This window comes from Salvelinus alpinus, chromosome 31 (assembly GCF_045679555.1).
Source record: "Salvelinus alpinus chromosome 31, SLU_Salpinus.1, whole genome shotgun sequence".
Lineage (NCBI taxonomy): Eukaryota > Metazoa > Chordata > Actinopteri > Salmoniformes > Salmonidae > Salvelinus > Salvelinus alpinus.
Genome location: NC_092116.1, coordinates 23,689,292 through 23,708,286, shown reverse-complemented (window position 1 = coordinate 23,708,286; position 18,995 = coordinate 23,689,292). Strand labels below are relative to the sequence as shown.

Sequence of the window (18,995 nt, the reverse complement as noted above, 5' to 3'; positions counted from 1 at the left end):
CTGTTATACGGCACTATGCATAATAAGGGGCATAACTTTAATTACATTTGGGACGTTTTAAAATGGGTTAAAAAGCAGTAGCAGTTTAGCAATGCGATTTTATAATAACAACCCTGCCAATTGACAACACAAATTCGGTCGCACTGCATATGCGTCATTTTTGACCTAGCGCCTTGACGTGACATCCAAGCAGAGCAGAGCAGGGCAGTGTACAGGTAAGAAAATCAGATTTTTTTTGTCTTTTCGACCATTTTGCTTTTTATCAATTTGGGAAGGAATTTGTCGTTCTGAATTTATATAATCTGTAAATATGCGTCATAACAGAAAATAATACATTATACGTAGTGTAATTATATTCAGCTGTGAGCGCTTTTGAAGTGTGCTGTGTTTTGAAAGTGTTTGTTTATTTGCCTGTCAGTGTCAACAAAATGACACGTTTATCTAGTCTAGGTTTGTGACAGTCAATGTTAAGATGGTGACAGTTATTTGTTGATAGAGCAAATTGATCGTTTTAGAATGTCTACGTGATGTTATGCATGGTTTTCTCAGATATTGAAATGTGACACTTGCTCTATAGATGATTTTCTGAAAAATACGTTTGAACTGCACAAACCCTGGCTGCGACTTCTCTGCACATTCTCAAGAATGTTATCTAAAATCTTTTCTAGTAGACTACATCAAGAGATTGGATGACACAGGGATTGCTTGCATCAATACAACTCTCCACTCATCCCCTGTTATTTCCACTCTTTCTTCTAGGGAAGCATAAAGTGCCTTAGACCGAATGAGTGTCCCCAACTACACAGAGGAAAGTATGAGCAGAGGATGGAGCAGTTCCTCTGGACATACACAGGAGGAAAGTGTCCTTCAACTGGAAAGACATGGTCATGTTCCTTGAGGGAGAGGACTGCTAGCATTGAAAGTACGCTATGCAGTAAAGGAAGGCTAACCTATATCATAGCCTTTTATGTGTAAATAGGTTATGTAAAGAAACACTGACAATGGTGACTGACTGACTGTTAGACTTATTCTTAGAGGAGTATCTACCATGGTGGATAAATGAAGATATCACATAAAGGCTGTTTACCATTAAAAAAAGGTTGGTCACAGTTCCGGTCTACTTAAGGAGTGGCTTTCCCATACGCACCAATGCAATAGCAGCCGGGTCTGGTCTAGTTAGTTCATTGACTGTATATGAACCAGAAAAATATCTCGCTTCCTCTTCAGTCACAGGTATCTACCACAAATCACGTGACAATATTTTTGCCCACAATTCCAGAACAACACGTGCTCCGGACGTTAAAGAACGAGCGTATCTTTGCTTGGCAGCCCGGCGAAGACCTGTCCACGGAGTAGATGTGTGAGGTCACGTTCAGAATCTGTAAACAGATGTTACGGTACCACTTCCTGACACGCGATGACATCATGGGGAAGCCGTGGAGGACAGTGGTGCTGAATGACTGGGCATGTGTGACTGGCCCCTGGGTGCCAACTATTTGAATCCTTAACAAATGGGTGAGTTTAGATGGATCGATGGGCTAAGAGGAGCGAAAGAGAGAGATGGGGATAGAGAAATTGCCTGGGCATGTACAGCTGGTCACTGGGGGAAAAGTTCCTCCCCAACAAATGGGTGAGTTTGGATAGATGGGAGGAGAAAGGATGCATGGATTTTGTTTTCTTTATCTAATCTGCAGGGACCAATCAAAACAGTAGTGTTACGGTAGTGTCTCAAAGACTTGGTTAGACATCATCAAATCAAATTGTATTAGTCACATGTGCCGAATACAACAGGTGTAGACCTTACAGTGAAATGCTTACTTACAAGCCCCTAACCAACAATGCAGTTAAAAAAAATCATAAGAAGAAGAAAAAAGAACAAGGAATAAAGAGCACCAGTAAAATAACAATAGTGAGGCTATATACAGGGGGTACCGGTACAGAGTCAATGTGCGGGGGCACTGGTTAGTCGAGGTAATTGAGGTGATATGTACATATAGGTAGAGTTATTAAATTGACTATGCATATATAATAACAGAGAGTAGCAGCGGTGTAAAAAAGGGTGGGGGGGAATGCAAATAGTCTGGGAAGCCATTTGATTAGATGTTCAGGAATCTAATGGCTTGGGGGTAGAAGCTGTTTAGAAGCCTCTTGGACCTAGACTTGGCACTCCGGTACCGCTTTTGAAGAAGCATCATATGGAGTAATGCATGTCTTTATCTTCTCAAGAGACATGATATGAGAGATTATTACAGTGTAAGCATGGCTTTGTTCTGGTTCAGATGTTTGGTGGGACAGTGGCCAACTCCGGATCCCAGAGACATAGCCAGTTTGTACAGGATACAGAGGACATGACAGTAGACAAACAATCAGCATACACATTCATTCATATCTACCTTCTCCCTTTGAAATGTATTTGGAAGCCATGTAAACACGTCTAAACAGTGATTTCATAGTGGCAGGTTATTGCTGTTCAGTGTGTTATGCATGTATGCACTTTGCCCTGGATGCTGCTAACTGCTAGAATGCTGCACCTAAAAGGCAACTTCCAGTTGTTACCACACTACCACACAATGTTACATTTAAGCAGACACACTTATCCAGAGTGACCTACAGTAGGGAGTGCATACATTTGTCATAATTTTTCCAAACTGGTCCCCCGTTGGGGATTTGAACCCACAAGCCTGGCGTTGCAAGCATGCTCTACCAACTAGGCATTGACCCAAATGTTCTCCATAAAAACAACAGAGAAAAAAACCCTAAAAGGTAGACAGTAGAGAAACAGATTGCACATCGCCCATAGATAAACAGGTATGGAGACAATACGACTACAGGCTATTTATTTCTCTACTTCAATAAACATATATCCAGTGACACAAAACTGTTGAAATACAATGACACGCCAGTTCAATACAATACAACTTCTGGTGTCCGAAGTCCTGTAAGCTGCACCTGTTGTTGTTCCCCTCCAATACCAGAGCTATGAGGACCACAGCCAAGTACGATCCTAGTACACAGGTGGGTGGGACACAAACACTGGTTATTTCGTATTTGTAATAAAAAATAAATACACTGACTTATATAAAAACGTAAATACATTGGAAACCTAACCTGGCACCATTTTGTTTTCTTCAGCAACTCAGCCATGATTCGTAGAGTTAAACAACTTGAGTGTCAATGAGGATTCACTAGTAGCTAGTCTTTACTGTGAATAAACCATACTATAGTGATAAAACCTCTCTCCTATCCATGAATTCATAATCAACACCCCTGATTTTGAGGCTGCTAAGTTCTGGGAAGGGAGCCTGTCATGGTCTGTACTCTGATTAAAAAAGGATTGTGGATTTGATTGGTTGCGTAACCAGCAGGGCTATTGTGATCAGATTGCAGATACACTTAAAAACTAGACGATTGCTTCTCCGATTACTTTTGAATTCGGGAAGAGATGTTTTGGGGGAAAAAGGTGCATTGTGACACGTTTCTGTTTTCTCGGTGGCATTTGGTTTGGCTTTGAAAACGGTGCCAGTTTGCGTCTGTTCCACCTGAGCTTTCGAACCACGAAAGGGACCACTGTGATGACACGGCAGGTTTGTTCGATGGATCCTTTTTGTCTTCTTCTGGGGCCTCTTGGGGGGAGGGTAGTCCAGAGGTAGCTGGGACTTGTCGGGTTGCATTGCTGAGTGTTTGGGTAGTCCAAATATTACGTTGCTGATTGCTGTTTTGGACAGCTGACTAGTGGCTGTAACGGATTGCATCTGGGGAGTAACCTACCCAATCCTGCATAAGGTACAATTATTTCAAAATGTTGCAAGTGTACATTTGTGTGGTACTGATCCTGTGACTATTAGTACTGTTTTGGAGGAAGGGCATAGCCCCCCCCCCCCCCCCCCCTTAGCAACTACCATTCTCTTACCAACTATATTATTTACGTATTTATTTGTATTTATGTATTGTATGTCTCGTTTTGCTCTATATGGAAAGAACACGTTGAATTATTTGTAATGAACATCTGCATCTTTGAAAATTACAATAAAAACATTGAAAATAATGTGGGGCACTCTCTTTCAGTGTTAGCTTGTGATGTTATATATCAAATCTTTCCAACCTATATTGATTGTGATTTATGTCTTCGACAGGTCAGAGACCCCAAGACTGCTGGTGATGCCAGGAGTGATGGTAGGAGATATGGGGGAAAAACTGTGTCAGAACGGACTGGACAATGAATAGGTTCAAAACCATTTGTTTTTATAGAAAAAAAAGGATGCCTTTCATCACACCATCCTATTCTTTGGCATTCAGTCAAAATGAGAAACGTTCATGTTATTATATTACTAAAGAGTCATATTCATTGTGAACTTTGGTGGTGACACTTCAAGACCACCAGAGGGCAGTATAATCCTACTTTATATGACTTAGAACGTCCACAATGTTATTTGGAACAGAACTTTCAACCATGAGAATGTTCTCTCCCAGGGTGTGCATAACTTTCTCTCCCAGGGTGTGCATAACATTCTCTCCCAGGGTGTGCACAGTTTCTACAGTAAAAATGCTTAGAAATAAGCTATACAGTGTACAAAACATTAGGAACACCTTCCTAATATTGAATTGCCCTTTGCCCTCAGAACAGCCTCTTGTTGTCGGGGCATGGACTCTACGAGATGTCGAACGTGTTCCACAGGGATACTGGCCCATGTTGATTCCAATGCTTCCCACAGTTGTGTCAAGTTGGTTGAATGACCTTTGGGTGATACACACCAGAAACTGTTGAGCTTGAAAAACCCAGCAGGTTACAGTTCTTGACACCTACTACCATACCCCGTTCAAAGGCTCTTAAATCTTTTGTCTCGCCAATTCACCCTCTGAATGGCACACATACACAATCCATGTCTCAATTGTCTCGATGCTTAAAAATCCTTCTTTAACCTGTCTCCTCCCCTTCATCTACACTGATTTGAAGTGTATTTAACAAGTGACATTAATAAGGGATCATAGTTTTCACCTTGATTGACCTGGTCACTCTGTCACGGAAACAGTATTCCTAAAATGGGCTCAAAGGTTATTGGCAACTACCTAAGATATTCTTTGTTTCACCGATCAGGTTTGCAGTGTTTCACAATGGCCAAGTCCCTCTGGAAATATGCTCAATAAGATCACTGCAAACACCCTGAGGGATACTCCGTCATACCTTTTTAAGGTGAGGAAACCCACCTGCATGCACACACACTCACACACACACACACAGACTCCTTTCACACATACTTTTCCTCTCTGGAAAAAGGAAAGGATGAGGAAGTAGAAGCACATTTTTTACAACTAACTGCGTGTCCACGACTATGATCAAATATCTACTATTGTGTCTCAGAACCTAATAGTTTGTCATTGTAAAGTTTTAGCCAGAATTCCAACACCAACCTTCTGTAGGACTTGGCTGGGCTCTACTTATTCGTGGTGGGATGTCAAATGAAAACATATAAACAAACATTCTGGTTTGAAGTCTTCAGGCCTCCACGCCTGATCTCACAGGAAGAATCTTTCCTCTGTTTTTGTTCCAAACAAACATGGATGGGTTTGACCCGTGAAAAGAAAAATGTCTGTCTGTGTTTGCACACACAACCACACACACATAGACATGCACACATGCACTCGCACACACACAAACACACACACAGACAGACACACACACTGAGATGACACTGCATGTGCTCAAACACGTAAAAAGAAAAAGAGCGGGCCCCTCTGGGTTGACCTGAATGATGGGAACTTGGCCTTAAGAGGCTTCTGAGAAAACACCTAATGACTAGGGGAGGAGGGAGCCCTTAATCGCTCTGCGGTTAGGATTGGATCCCCAGAAAGGCCTGTATTCATTACAGAAAACCGTAACAAAATGCAGTAAAAAGTTTTGCAACGGAAAATGAAAATGAGTGTTTTGTTTTATTGGACAAGTTCAGTGTGTCCCCTACTTGTTTCAGTCCGTGTTCTTCTGTTTGGTGCCTAATGAATACGACCCTGGTCAAAATTGGCACTTTTTTACTGCTAGTTTAATGGGTAACAAGGAGCCTAGAAAAAGGGGGTGAGGAGAGTAGGAGGAAATGTTTGGAAAATTCCTCTGTACCCTTGAGACATGTAAAGGAGTCAGTCTTAACAGGACTACTCTAAACAACCTGAAACTGTTCATGTTGGTGAAAGTCAACAGAAAATGATTCACATTGATGTTAAACTTGTACATAAACTTGGAGAACTGGACTGTCTTAATCAGTTGATAGTAATTAAGTGGGATTTCCTTCTTCAATCAGTTTTTTTTTTTTTTTAACAAGTGAATGCTGATACTCTTGAGAAGAGTTTTACCCCCTTGCATTATTCAAGGTTTATTCAAGGGCTCCACAAATAAATTCTGAAAGATATGAAAACTGGTCCGTCCATCCTCCCTCCCGTCCACTCTCCCGTCCGTCCGTCCTCCCGTCCGTCCTCCCGTCCGTCCATCCACCCTCCCCCCGTCCTTCCACCCTCTCTCCCTCCCTCCCATCCACCCTCCCGTCTGTCCACCCTCCCTCCCGTCCACTCTCCCGTCCGTCCGTCCGTCCACCCTCCCTCCCTCCCGTCCACTCTCCCGCCCGTCCGTCCGTCCACCCTCTCTCCCTCCCTCCTGTCCACTCTCCCGTCCGTCCGTCCACCCTCTCTCCCTCCCTCCTGTCCACTCTCCCTCCCGTCCACTCTCCCTCCCTCCCTCCCGTCCTTCCACCCACCCTCCTGTCCGTCCACTCTCCCTCCCTCCCGTCCACTCCCTCCCTCCTGTCCTTCCACCCACCCACCCTCTCTCCTGTCCATCCACTCTCCCTCCCTCCTGTCCGTCCACTCTCCCTCCCGTCCACTCTCCCTCCCTCCCATCCACACTCCCTCCCGTCCACCCTCCCTCCCTCCCCCTTCCTCCTGTCCACCCTCTCTCCCGTCCACCCTCTCCCTCCCTCCTCTGTATGACCCCCTAACAAGTGTTTCCCTGGGTGCCCTGTCCAGGGGCTGAGTCTCCATCTCCAGAATGGATGTTGTAAACCTGAAGCTTGCCATGACTGTAGCTATTCACTTCTCCGCCACCCGTCGTCAGTTTGGTCCCAAAGACGACCAGGAAATCCCAGTTGGTTACTCTTGGTGGACAAAATTAGTGCCAGGAGTTTTTCCGGAGACATTCCTTGGGCTATAAATCCTTTATCATTTCACTGAAGGTTACATAAATCTTCTGTGGAGCCAAGAAGGACTAGTGGTCTCTAAGGGGTCAGCCAACAGGGATCAGAATACATGATAAATAATATATAACAAACTAGTTGTTATAGCAGGGTTTGGAAAGCCAGCAATGCAAATCAATGTAATATTTTCCCAGAGACAATTTTTTCCCCCAATTACTTTGCAATGCACCACTGTAAATCCATCTTCATGGCCTTTTGGAGTTCCAGATCGGTATGATGATGAAGGACAGAGCAACCGACAGGGAGGAAAGGAACGGGAGTGGAGGAAGGGAAAGAGGGTTAGGCAGTGATCCCAATACTTTGGAGAGAGAGGGAGGGAGAGACACAATCGGGTCCTCTCTCCTCCCCTCCTCCTCAAAACCCATTGGAGGAGAAGGTCAGAGGGGCAAGACCTCTGGCTTTCTTGTCCAATGGGTTTTCAGAAGGGGAAGAGGAGAGGACGCGAGGGGCATGCATTTGAAGTGTAGGTGTGTGTGCGCAGTATATATAGTTAGGATCACCACTTTATTTTAAGAATGTGAAATGTCAAAATAGTGGAGAGAATGATTTATTTTAGCTTTTATTTCTTTCATCACATTCCCAGTGGGTCAGAAGTTTACATACACTCAATTAGTATTTGTTAGCATTGCCTTTCATTTGTTTAACTTGGGTCAAACGTTTCAGGTAACCTTCCACAAGTTTCCCACAATAAGTTGGGTGAATTTTGGCCCGTTCCTCCTGACAGAGCTGGTGTAACTGAGTCAGGTTTGTAGACCTCCTTGCTCGCACACACTATTTCAGTTCTGCCCACAAATGTTCTATAGGATTGAGGTCAGGGCTTTGTGATGGCCACTCCATTACCTTGACTTTGTTGTACTTAAGCCATTTTGCCACAACTTTGGAAGTATGCTTGGGGTGATTGTCCATTTGGAAGACCCATTTGTGACCAAGCTTTAACTTCCTGACTGATGTCTTGAGATGTTGCTTCAATATATCCTCTTAATTTTCCTTCCTCATAATGCCATATATTTTGTGAAGTACACCAGTCCCTCCTGCAGCAAAGCACCCCCACAACATGATGCTGCCACCCCCATGCTTCACGGTTGGGATGGTGTTCTTCGGCTTGCAAGCCTCCCCCAAAGGACATTTCTCCAAAAAGTACGATCTTTGTCCCCATGTGCAGTTGCAAACCGTAGTTTGGCTTTTTTTATGGCGGTTTTTGAGCAGTGGCTTCTTCCTTGCTGAGCAGCCTTTCAGGTTATGTCAATATAGTACTCGTTTTACTGTGGATATAGATACTTTTGTACCTGTTTCCTCCAGCATCTTCACAAGGTCCTTTGCTGTTGTTCTGGGATTGATTTGCACTTTTCGCACCAAAGTACGTTCATCTCTAGGAGACCGAAAATGTCTCCTTCCAGAGCGGTATGACAGCTGCGTGGTCCCATGTTGTTTATACTTGCATACTATTGTTTGTACAGATGAACGTGGTACCTTCAGGCGTTTGGAAATTGCTCCCAAGGATGAACCAGACTTGTGGAGGACTACAATTTTTTTTCTGAGGTCTTGGCTGATTTCTTTTGATTTTCCCATGATGTAAAGCAAAGAGGCACTGAGTTTGAAGGTAGGCCTTGAAATACATCCACAAGTACACCTCCAATTGACGTCACCTCCAACTTAGTGTATGTAAACTTCTGACCCACTGGAATTGTGATACAGTGAATCATAAGTGAAATAATCTGTCTGTAAACAATTGTTGGAAAAATTACTTGTGTCATGCACAAAGTAGATGTCCTAACCGACTTGCCAAAACGATAGTTTGTTAACAAGAAATTTGTGGAGTGGTTGAAAAACTAGTTTTAATGACTCCAACCTAAGTGTATGTAAACTTCCGACTTCAACTGTATCTGATCATTGTCCATGTAGTGAGGATTGAGTCTCCACTGGAGTCTGTCAACTCCCTGGAAGACTTTGACCTTCCTCTGGAGACTAGGTTCACTGCCACATCCACAGAGCAGTGCATGGACTCCACAGGTACACACATGCACACACACATGCACACACACATGCGCACACACACACACACACACACACACACACACACACACACACACACACACACACACACACACACACACACACACACACACACACACACACACACACACACACACACACACACACACACACACACACACACGACACCATAATAATAGCTGGAACGGAGCATATGGAATGGCATTGAACACCTGGAAACCATGCGTTTCATGTATTTGATACGGTTCCACTGATTCCGCTCCAGTCATTAACACGAGCCCGTCCTCTCCCATTAAGGTGTCACCAACCTGTACGTGACAACCTTAGCTCTGTGCCTATGAGCAGTCAGTTCTATAAGCCGTCCACTGTTCTGGTTCTGGTGGAAAGCGATTGTCATGATGCCAGATGTAACAGCCACACTCCAGCTGCCACACCTGGTAGAGGGTAAGCAAAGCCACGCCAACCCTCTGAATGACCCCAGACACTGGCTAGGCCCCAGACCCCTGTTCAATTGTAGAGGGCTGGAACAAAATTATGTCAATTAAAAAGCAACTAAACAAATGCAAATAGAATGTGTTGAATCGAAAACACACACACACACACACACACACACACACACACACACACACACACACACACACACACACACACACACACACACACACACACACACACACACACACACACACACACACACACACCACACACCACACACCACACACACACACACACACCGGCTCCATGCTGTGTTTTCCCTGCTATGTTCTGCAGGCAGCTGTGTGAGTGAATGAATGCCCTTCCAAGGTAAAGCCATCCAGACAGCCCATGTCTCAGAGAGGGAACAGATGATGTGAACCTTGGCTAGAGCCTCACTTTCCTCATATGCTACACACACACACACACACACACACACACACACACACACACACACACACACACATACCAAGCCCTCTCTCCCCCATCTGCAAAACATCTGGTCGGTTTATTGACATCATACCACAGAGGGTGACTCAGCCTGCGGGTCGCCTAGCAACACAGGTCAGCTCTGGCATCTAATTGGCTGGATTGGAAAGAGGAAGGGTAAAAATAAAGGCTCCCATTTTGTGTACCGGATCGGTCACAGCCTGTCACCATTGTAATGTTTATGTTGTCACAGTAAAGGCCAAGCACGTGTGTCTGTGTCATAAGAGGGAGTAGGAGGTGGAGGAGTAGAATTCAAGTGTGTGTGCTTGTGTTCGGCTTGGGCAGTATATCGTATGTAACAGATGTGAAATGGCTAGCTAGTTAGCGGTGGTGCGCGCTAATAGCCTTTCAATCGGTGACGTCACTTGCTCTGAGACCTTGAAGTAGTGGTTCCCCTTGCTCTGCAAGGGCCGCGGCTTTTGTGGAGCGATGGGTAACGATGCTTCGTGGGTGACTGTTGTTGATGTGTGCAGAGGGTCCCTGGTTCGCGCCCGGGGCGTGGGGACGGACGAAAGTTATACTGTTACATTGGTGCCGTGACCCGGATTCGAACCGGGGTTGCTGCGGGAAAGGGGGGTCAGTGTAACGGATGTGAAATGGCTAGCTAGTTAGCGGTGGTTCGCGCTAATAGCCGTTCAATCGGTGACGTCACTTGCTCTGAGACCTTGAAGTAGTGGTTCCCCTTGCAAAATCAAACTTCTCTTGGTAACCGCAGAGAATCACTTCCTGGATCAAGGGCCTTGCTGTCTAATATTTGTTTTGTGCGTGCAGCAAACTGTAAGTAGCATTTTTGAGTTACTTGTATAACTTTATGGATGTCTGTCCTGCAAATAGTTTGTCAGAGACTATAACATTTTCGCAATGCGCTCATTAGCATTTAGCTAGCAATCGCTATAGGATTTTACATGTACTCGTTAGAATTGCTAGCCTTCGGATTACAGAGGCTCAGTGGGGTTTGAAAATAGCTCCCCTTGTGTTCAGTGCCGGTATTACCGACTATCCCGGTATGCTCCCTAAAGGAGTATCTCATTCTCAATGCTTTGATGGCAATGCTTTGATTTTGTTTTTGTTATTGTTATTTTTCTTTCCTTTTTCTTTATTTTTATTAAAGTGGTTTATAAGGTTTCCTAGTAACTAACGTTGTCCAAAAAACTACATCTACTCTAAAGCTATAATTATTTCCTTATCTGACCCTTCAAAGTTCATATGGTCTCTGGTTAGTGTTTGTGGTGTTTGTGTGTCTAAACCCTACAACCATATCCTCCTGATAATCGATCCAGATCATATGTTTGTCCTCATCATCATGTTATACACTCCTCTGCATGCCTTGGCCCTAGAAGCTGTGAAAACAGATGCACACAGACGCGCGCACACACACAAATGCGCACACACACACAGACGCACACATACAGACGCGCACACACACACAGATGCGCACACACAGACAGACAAACATACACACACACAGACACCTGCACTCGCTCAACCCCCACTCCTCATGAAGCTATCCATATACAACCCAGTGTTATTATAGTCAGAAGGATTCAGGTCAGTCACTCACTACCTCTAACGTATGTGGGCCTTTTGGATAGGGAATCATTTACCCTGGAAATCTTTGATACTCTGTGTGTGTGTGTGTGTCTGCATTCGTTCTATGGCTTCCTTTTGTGTGAAAGCCTCCCTGTCTGTTTGAAGTCCCGCAAGGAGGCTTTGGCCCAGCCAGGGATTTCCACCACAGAACCACTGATTTCCACATGTTTACAGGTTGACTGAAGGCTTCTCTCTTACTGTTATCAGACAGAGTGTTTGAGCTTGATGATGTATGACTTTGACAGACTGGGACTGTGTTGTCCAAGACCTCTTCCATGCTATAAGTATACTACAAATACCATCACAAAAATGATAGTGCATTTAAGCAATAAGGCACCAAGGGGGTTCACACAATCAGCACTCAGGGCTCGACCCACCCAGTTTACAATTTATTCTTTATCACTGGAGGCTTCTAAGAGAATGTTGTTTAAACATTTTCTTGATGTTGTGTGACTTTGGGTTCTTCACAAACTGGAGCATGGTTTCCACAGGGTTGTTTTAAAGGGATACTTCAGGATTTTGGCAATATGTATATACTTCCCCAGAGTCAGATGAACTTGTAGATACCATTTTTATGTCTCTGTGTCCAGTATGAAGGAAGTTAAAGGTAGTTTCATGAACCAATGCTTACTAGCATTAGTTTCTGCTAGCTTGCTAATGAGCCTCATTGCCAAAATCCCGAAGTATCCCTTTCATCGTTTTCCTGTGACTTGCTAAAATATGAACTGGATTAATAAAGTCTTAATGATACTGTACACATTGGAACCATTCCTTGATTCTCTTCCCAAAGTTGTACTGTAAATATAACCTGATGAAATCTCTGAAGCTAAATTAATTTCCCAAATAATAGGTACATATTGTGTCTATAAACTCAAAAAAAGAAACGTCCTCTTACTGTCAACTGCGTTTATTTTCAGCAAACTTAACGTGTTAATATTTGTATGAACATAACAAGATTCAACAACTGAAACATAAACTGAACAAGTTCCACAGACATGTGACCTAAAAGAAATGGAATAATGTGTCCCTGAACAAAGGGGGGGTCTAAATCAAGAGTAACAGTCAGTATCTGGTGTGGCCACCAGCTGCATTAAGTACTGCAGTGTATCTCCTCCTCATGGACTACACCAGATTTGCCAGTTCTTGCTGTGAGATGTTACCCTACTCTTCCACCAAGGCACCTGCAAGTTCCCGGACATTTTTGGGGGGAATGGCCCTAGCCCTCACCCTCCGATCCAACAGGTCCCAGATGTGCTCAATAGGATTGAGATCTGGGCTCTTCGCTGGGCATGGCAGAACACTGACATTCCTGTCTTGCAGGAAATCACGCACAGAATGAGCAGTATGGCTGGTGGCATTGTCATGCTGGAGCGTCATGTCAGGATGAGCCTGCAGGATTAGTACCACATGAGGGAGGAGAATGTCTTCCCTGTAACGCACAGCATTGAGATTGCCTGCAATGACAACAAGCTCAGTCCGATGATGCTGTTACACACCGCCCCAGACCATGATGGACTCTCCACCTCCAAATTGATCCCGCTCCAGAGTATAGACCTCAGTGTAACGGTCATTCCTTTGACGATAAACGCGAATCCGACCATCACCCCTGGTGAGACAAAACCGCGACTCGTCAGTGAAGAGCACTTTTTGCCAGTCCTGTCTGGTCCAGCGACGGTGGGTTTGTGACCATAGGCGATGTTGTTGCCGCTGATGTCTGGTGCAGGGACCCTGTCTTTTGGTGTTTTTCAGAGTCAGTAGAAAGGCCTCTTTAGTGTCCTAAGTTTCCATAACTGTGACCTTAATTGCCTACCGTCTGTAAGCTGTTAGTGTCTTAACGACCGTTCCACAGGTGCATGTTCATTAATTGTTTATGGTTCATTGAACAAGCATGGGAAACGGTGTTTAAACCCTTTACAATGAAGATCTGTGAAGGTATTTGGATTTTTACGAATTATCTTTGAAAGACAGGTTCCTGAAAAGGGGCCGAGTTTAAAACCTCATGAAATCTCCGAAGCCAAACTAATTTCCCCTTTTAATAGGTACATATAGTAAATATAACCTGATGTAAAAAATATATACAGTATATATATATATTTAACCTTTATTTAACTAGGCAAGTCAGTTAAGAACAAATTCTTATTTACAATGACGGCTTACCCCGGCCAAACCCTAACCTGGACGACGCTGGGCCAATTGTGCACCACCCTATGGGACTCCCAATCACGGCCAGCTGTGATACAGCCTGGAATCGAACCAGGGTCTGTAGTGACGCCTCTAGCACTGAGACGCAGTGCCTTAGACCGCTGTGCCACTCGGGAGCCCTGATGAAATATTTGTTTTTAGCAGAAAGGGCAAATTCACTTCCTCCATTACTTCATACTGTACACTGAGTATACAAAACATTAAGAACACCGAATAATTTTTCTTCTTCTCTATATTCCCACCTCAGTGCTGTTGGCAGTGTATAAATGGCTGGTGTGTTTCCTTACGAGAGAGAGTCAGAGGAAGCTGGCCCAGGAGAGAAGGCTTCTGGCAAGGCTGACTTCGAGGCTCGCAGGTAAATAGTACACACACACACCATCACAACTAGGGCTGTAGCGGTCATGAAATGTTGTGTTAATGGTAATAATATATGTCTGAAGTTAGTTTGGAATTAGAATGAACCGTTATCATGCACCGTTCTCAGAACAGGGGCAGTGGAAACAAATACATGTCATTTATGCACTTAAATAGCGAATAGAGAATGCTTTTCACGTGGTTCATTTTCATGCCAGCAGGGTAGACTATACTCCTGTTGTAAAGATAAACAATGTGCTTAATATTAAGGAAGTTGATAAATATATATATATATATATACAGTGGGGAGAACAAGTATTTGATACACTGCCGATTTTGAAGGTTTTCCTACTTACAAAGCATGTAGAGGTCTGTAATTTTTATCATAGGTACACTTCAACTGTGAGAGACGGAATCTAAAACAAAAATCCAGAAAATCACATTGTATGATTTTTAAGTAATTAATTTGCATTTTATTGCATGACATAAGTATTTGATACATCAGAAAAGCAGAACTTAATATTTGGTACAGAAACCTTTGTTTGCAATTACAAAGATCATACGTTTCCTGTAGTTATTGACCAGGTTTGCACACACTGCAGCAGGGATTTTGGCCCACTCCTCCAATACAGACCTTCTCCAGATCCTTCAGGTTTCGGGGCTGTCGCTGGGCAATACGGACGTTCAGCTCCCTCCAAAGATTTTCTATTGGGTTCAGGTCTGGAGACTGGCTAGGCCACTCCAGGACCTTGAGATGCTTCTTACGGAGCCACTCCTTAGTTTCCCTGGCTGTGTGTTTCGGGTCGTTGTCATGCTGGAAGATCCAGCCACGACCCATCTTCAATGCTCTTACTGAGGGAAGGAGGTTTTTGGCCAAGATCTCGCGATACATGGCCCCATCCATCCTCCCCTCAATACGGTGCAGTCATCCTGTCCCCTTTGCAGAAAAGCATCCCCAAAGAATTATGTTTCCACCTCCATGCTTCACGGTTGGGAGGGTGTTCTTGGGGTTGTACTCAACCTTCTTCTTCCTCCAAACACGGCGAGTGGAGTTTAGACCAAAAAGCTCTATTTTTGTCTCATCAGACCACATGACCTTCTCCCATTCCTCCTCTGGATCATCCAGATGGTCATTGGCAAACTTCAGACGGGCCTGGACATGCGCTGGCTTGAGCAGGGGGACCTTGCGTGCGCTGCAGGATTTCAATCCATGACAGCGTAGTGTGTTACTAATGGTTTTCTTTGAGACTGTGGTCCCAGCTCTCTTCATGTCATTGACCAGGTCCTGCCGTGTAGTTCTGGGCTGATCCCTCACCTTCCTTATGATCATTGATGCCCCACGAGGTGAGATCTTGCATGGAGCCCCAGACCGAGGGTGATTGACCGTCATCTTGAACATCTTCCATTTTCTAATAATTGCGCCAACAGTTGTTGCCTTCTCACCAAGCTGCTTGCCTATTGTCCTGTAGCCCATCCCAGCCTTGTGCAGGTCTACAATTTTATCCCTGATGTCCTTACACAGCTCTCTGGTCTTGGCCATTGTGGAGAGATTGGAGTCTGTTTGATTGAGTGTGTGTACAGGTGTCTTTTATACAGGTAACAAGTTCAAACAGGTGCAGTTAATACAGGTAATGAGTGGAGAACAGGAGGGCTTCTAAAAGAAAAACTAACAGGTCTGTGAGAGCCGGAATTCTTACTGGTTGGTAGGTGATCAAATACTTATGTCACGCAATAAAATGCAAATTAATTACTTAAAAATCATACAATGTGATTTTCTGGATTTTTGTTTTAGATTCCGTCTCTCACAGTTGAAGTGTACCTATGATAAAAATTACAGACCTCTACATGCTTTGTAAGTAGGAAAACCTTCAAAATCGGCAGTGTATCAAATACTTGTTCTCCCCACTGTATATTAGTTAGCCTATAGAAATCTGATGAGAACCTCCTCTTTTTAATAGAGGCCATCACTCTGTTTTCTCACGCAATTGCATAGCCTATAGAAATGTTGCACAACATGAGCTCATGGGCTCTCATGAAGTATTTGATTAGATTTTCGATTACATTTGCATTGTTGTCAGAGTGATTAGATGGACAATAGAGTGCTGAGTACCAGGCAGTTAGCAAGTTTGGTAGGCTACTAATGACCATCAGCAGCATCAGAGCTTGGAGAAGCCTAATTACCATAACTAAATGGTCACGTGGAATTTGACTGTGGTCATGACTCGTGACTGCCGGTGTGGTGGTAATACGGTCACCGTAACAGCCCTAATCACAACATGACGCCACCCCACAGCACTATGAATAAGATAATGGTTCTATGGCGTAATAATCCAAAACAGATGGTTAAATCTATGTTAAGACTGCTAAGGTAATGTGTAAGAATGTAAATACAAACGCACCTTTCTCAAGCACGTGTCATTACGTGTAGAGGGTATTTGGTGTGCGTGCGTGTTTCAAAAGCCAGCTGAGCCTTATTCTATCTAAACTTGAAGACTAAAAATCACTGCCTGTGATCACTTCTGGAGGAATTTAAATATCAACTCACCCTTGTCGTCACGTCATTAGGAATAGAGAGCATTTTGGGTGTGTGTGCTTGTTTCATCCTTTAGTTCAACAAAACGTTAGTTGGGCCTTATTCAATGTCAACTAGGCTGGTGCTGTTGTCAACGGACGGATGTGTCTGCACCTAACTCTGACTTTTATTTGAAATCACGCACTCATGTCAATAGGAAATCGGCAAGGAAATTGGACACAGATTTAAATTTTAGGAATCATTCCAAAAATAATACGGAATGCAGGCCTTTTATCTGCTGGAAAGTGTTTTGATATTGTGTGTGTGTGTGAGAAAATGAGGACACTCTACAATGTACCATAGAGAATACAGTTATTCTGTTAAATATATAGCCACAGAATTTTTATTTATTTAACCAGGTAGGCCAGTTGAGAACAAGTTCTCATTTACAACTGCGACCTGGCCAAGGTAAAGCAAAGCAGTGTGACAAAAAACAACAACACAGAGTTACACGTGGGATAAACAAAAGTACAGTCAATAACACTACAGAAAAATCTATTTACAGCATGTGCAAATTTAGAAGATTAGAGAGGTAAAGCAATAAATAGGCCATAGAGGCAAAATAATTAAAATTTTGCATTAACACTGGAGTGATAGATGTGCAGATGATAATGTGCAAGTAGAGATACTGGGGTGCAAAAGAGCAAAAAGATAAATAACAATATGGGGATAAGGTAGTTGGGTGTGCTATTTACAGATTGGCTGTGTACAGGTACAGTGATCAGTAAGCTGCTCTGACAGCTGATGCTTAAAGTTAGTGAGGGAGATATAAGTCTCCAGCTTCAGTGATTTTTGCAATTCGTTCCAGTCAGTGGCAGCAGAGAACTGTAAGGAAAGGCGGCCAAATGAGGTGTTGGCTTTGGGGATGACCAGTGAATATACCTGCTGGAGCGCGTGCTACGGGTGGGTGTTGCTATGGTGACCAGTGAGCTGAGATAAGGCGGGGCTTTACCTAGCAAAGACTTAAAGATGACCTGGAGCCAGTGGGTTTGGAGACGAATATGAAGCGAGGGCCAGCCAACGAGAGCATACAGGTCACAGTGGTGGGTAATATATGGGGCTTTGGTGACAAAACGGATGGCACTATGATAGACTACATCCAGTTTGCTGAGTAGAGTGTTGGGGGCTATTTTGTAAATGACATCGCCGAAGTCAGGGATCGGTAGGATTTTACGAGGGTATGTTTGACAGCATGAGTGAAGGAGGCTTTGTTGCGAAATAGGAAGCCGATTCTAGATTTAATTTTGAATTGGAGATGCTTAATGTGAGTCTGGAAGAAGAGTTTACAGTCTAACCAGACACCTAGGTAGTTGTTCTAAGTCAGAACCGTCCAGAGTAGTGATGCTGGAAGGGCGGGCGGGTGCCGGCAGCAATCGGTTGAAGAGCATGCATTTAGTTTTACCAGCATTTAAGAGCAGTTGGAGGCCACGGAAGGAGTGTTGTATGGCATTGAAGCTCATTTGGAGGTTTGTTAACACAATGTCCAAAGATGGGCCAGATGTATACAGAATGGTGTCATCTGCGTAGAGGTGGATCAGAGAATCACCAGCAGCAAGAGCAACATCATTAATATATACATAGAAAAGAGTCAGCCCAAGAATTGAACCCTGTGGCACCCCCATAGAGACTGCCAGAGGTCCGGACAACAGGCCCTTCGATTTGACACACTGAACTCTGTCTGAGAAGTAGTTGGTGAACCAGGCGAGGCAGTCATTTGAGAAACCAATGCTATTGAGTCTGGCGATAAAAATGCGGTGATTGACAGAGTCGAAAGCCTTGTCCAGGTCGATGAAGACGGCTGCACAGTACTGTCTTTTATCGATGGCGGTTATGATTTAGTTTAGGACCTTGAGCGTGAGGTGCACCCATGACCAGCTCGGAAACCAGATTGCATAGCAGAGAAGGTACGGTGGGATTCAGAATGGTCGGTGATCTGTTTATTGACTTGGCTTTCGAAGAATTTAGGGAGGCAGGGCAGGATGGATATAGGTCTATAACAGTTTGAGTCTAGAGTGTCTCCCCTTTGAAGAGGGGGATGACCGCGACACCTTTCCAATCTTTGGGGA

General features: G+C 44.0%; 1 long non-coding RNA gene across 4 annotated transcripts in view; it reads left to right on the top strand.

Moving 5' to 3' along the window:
• The first annotated feature begins 133 nt into the window (after window positions 1–133).
• LOC139561908 (uncharacterized) overlaps window positions 134–18,995 on the top strand; it is a 30,151-nt gene continuing 11,289 nt past the window's right edge. The window contains exons 1-6 of one of the 4 annotated variants that reach the window (XR_011672246.1): window positions 134–215; window positions 760–922; window positions 1,280–1,515; window positions 4,134–4,224; window positions 5,096–5,191; window positions 14,251–14,358. This is a non-coding gene — a long non-coding RNA (uncharacterized lncRNA). Of the gene's footprint in view, window positions 216–759; window positions 1,516–4,133; window positions 4,225–5,095; window positions 5,192–9,137; window positions 9,246–14,250; window positions 14,359–18,995 lie in introns of all 4 variants that reach the window. The other 3 variants (XR_011672245.1, XR_011672244.1, XR_011672243.1) reach the window with 3 other exon arrangements.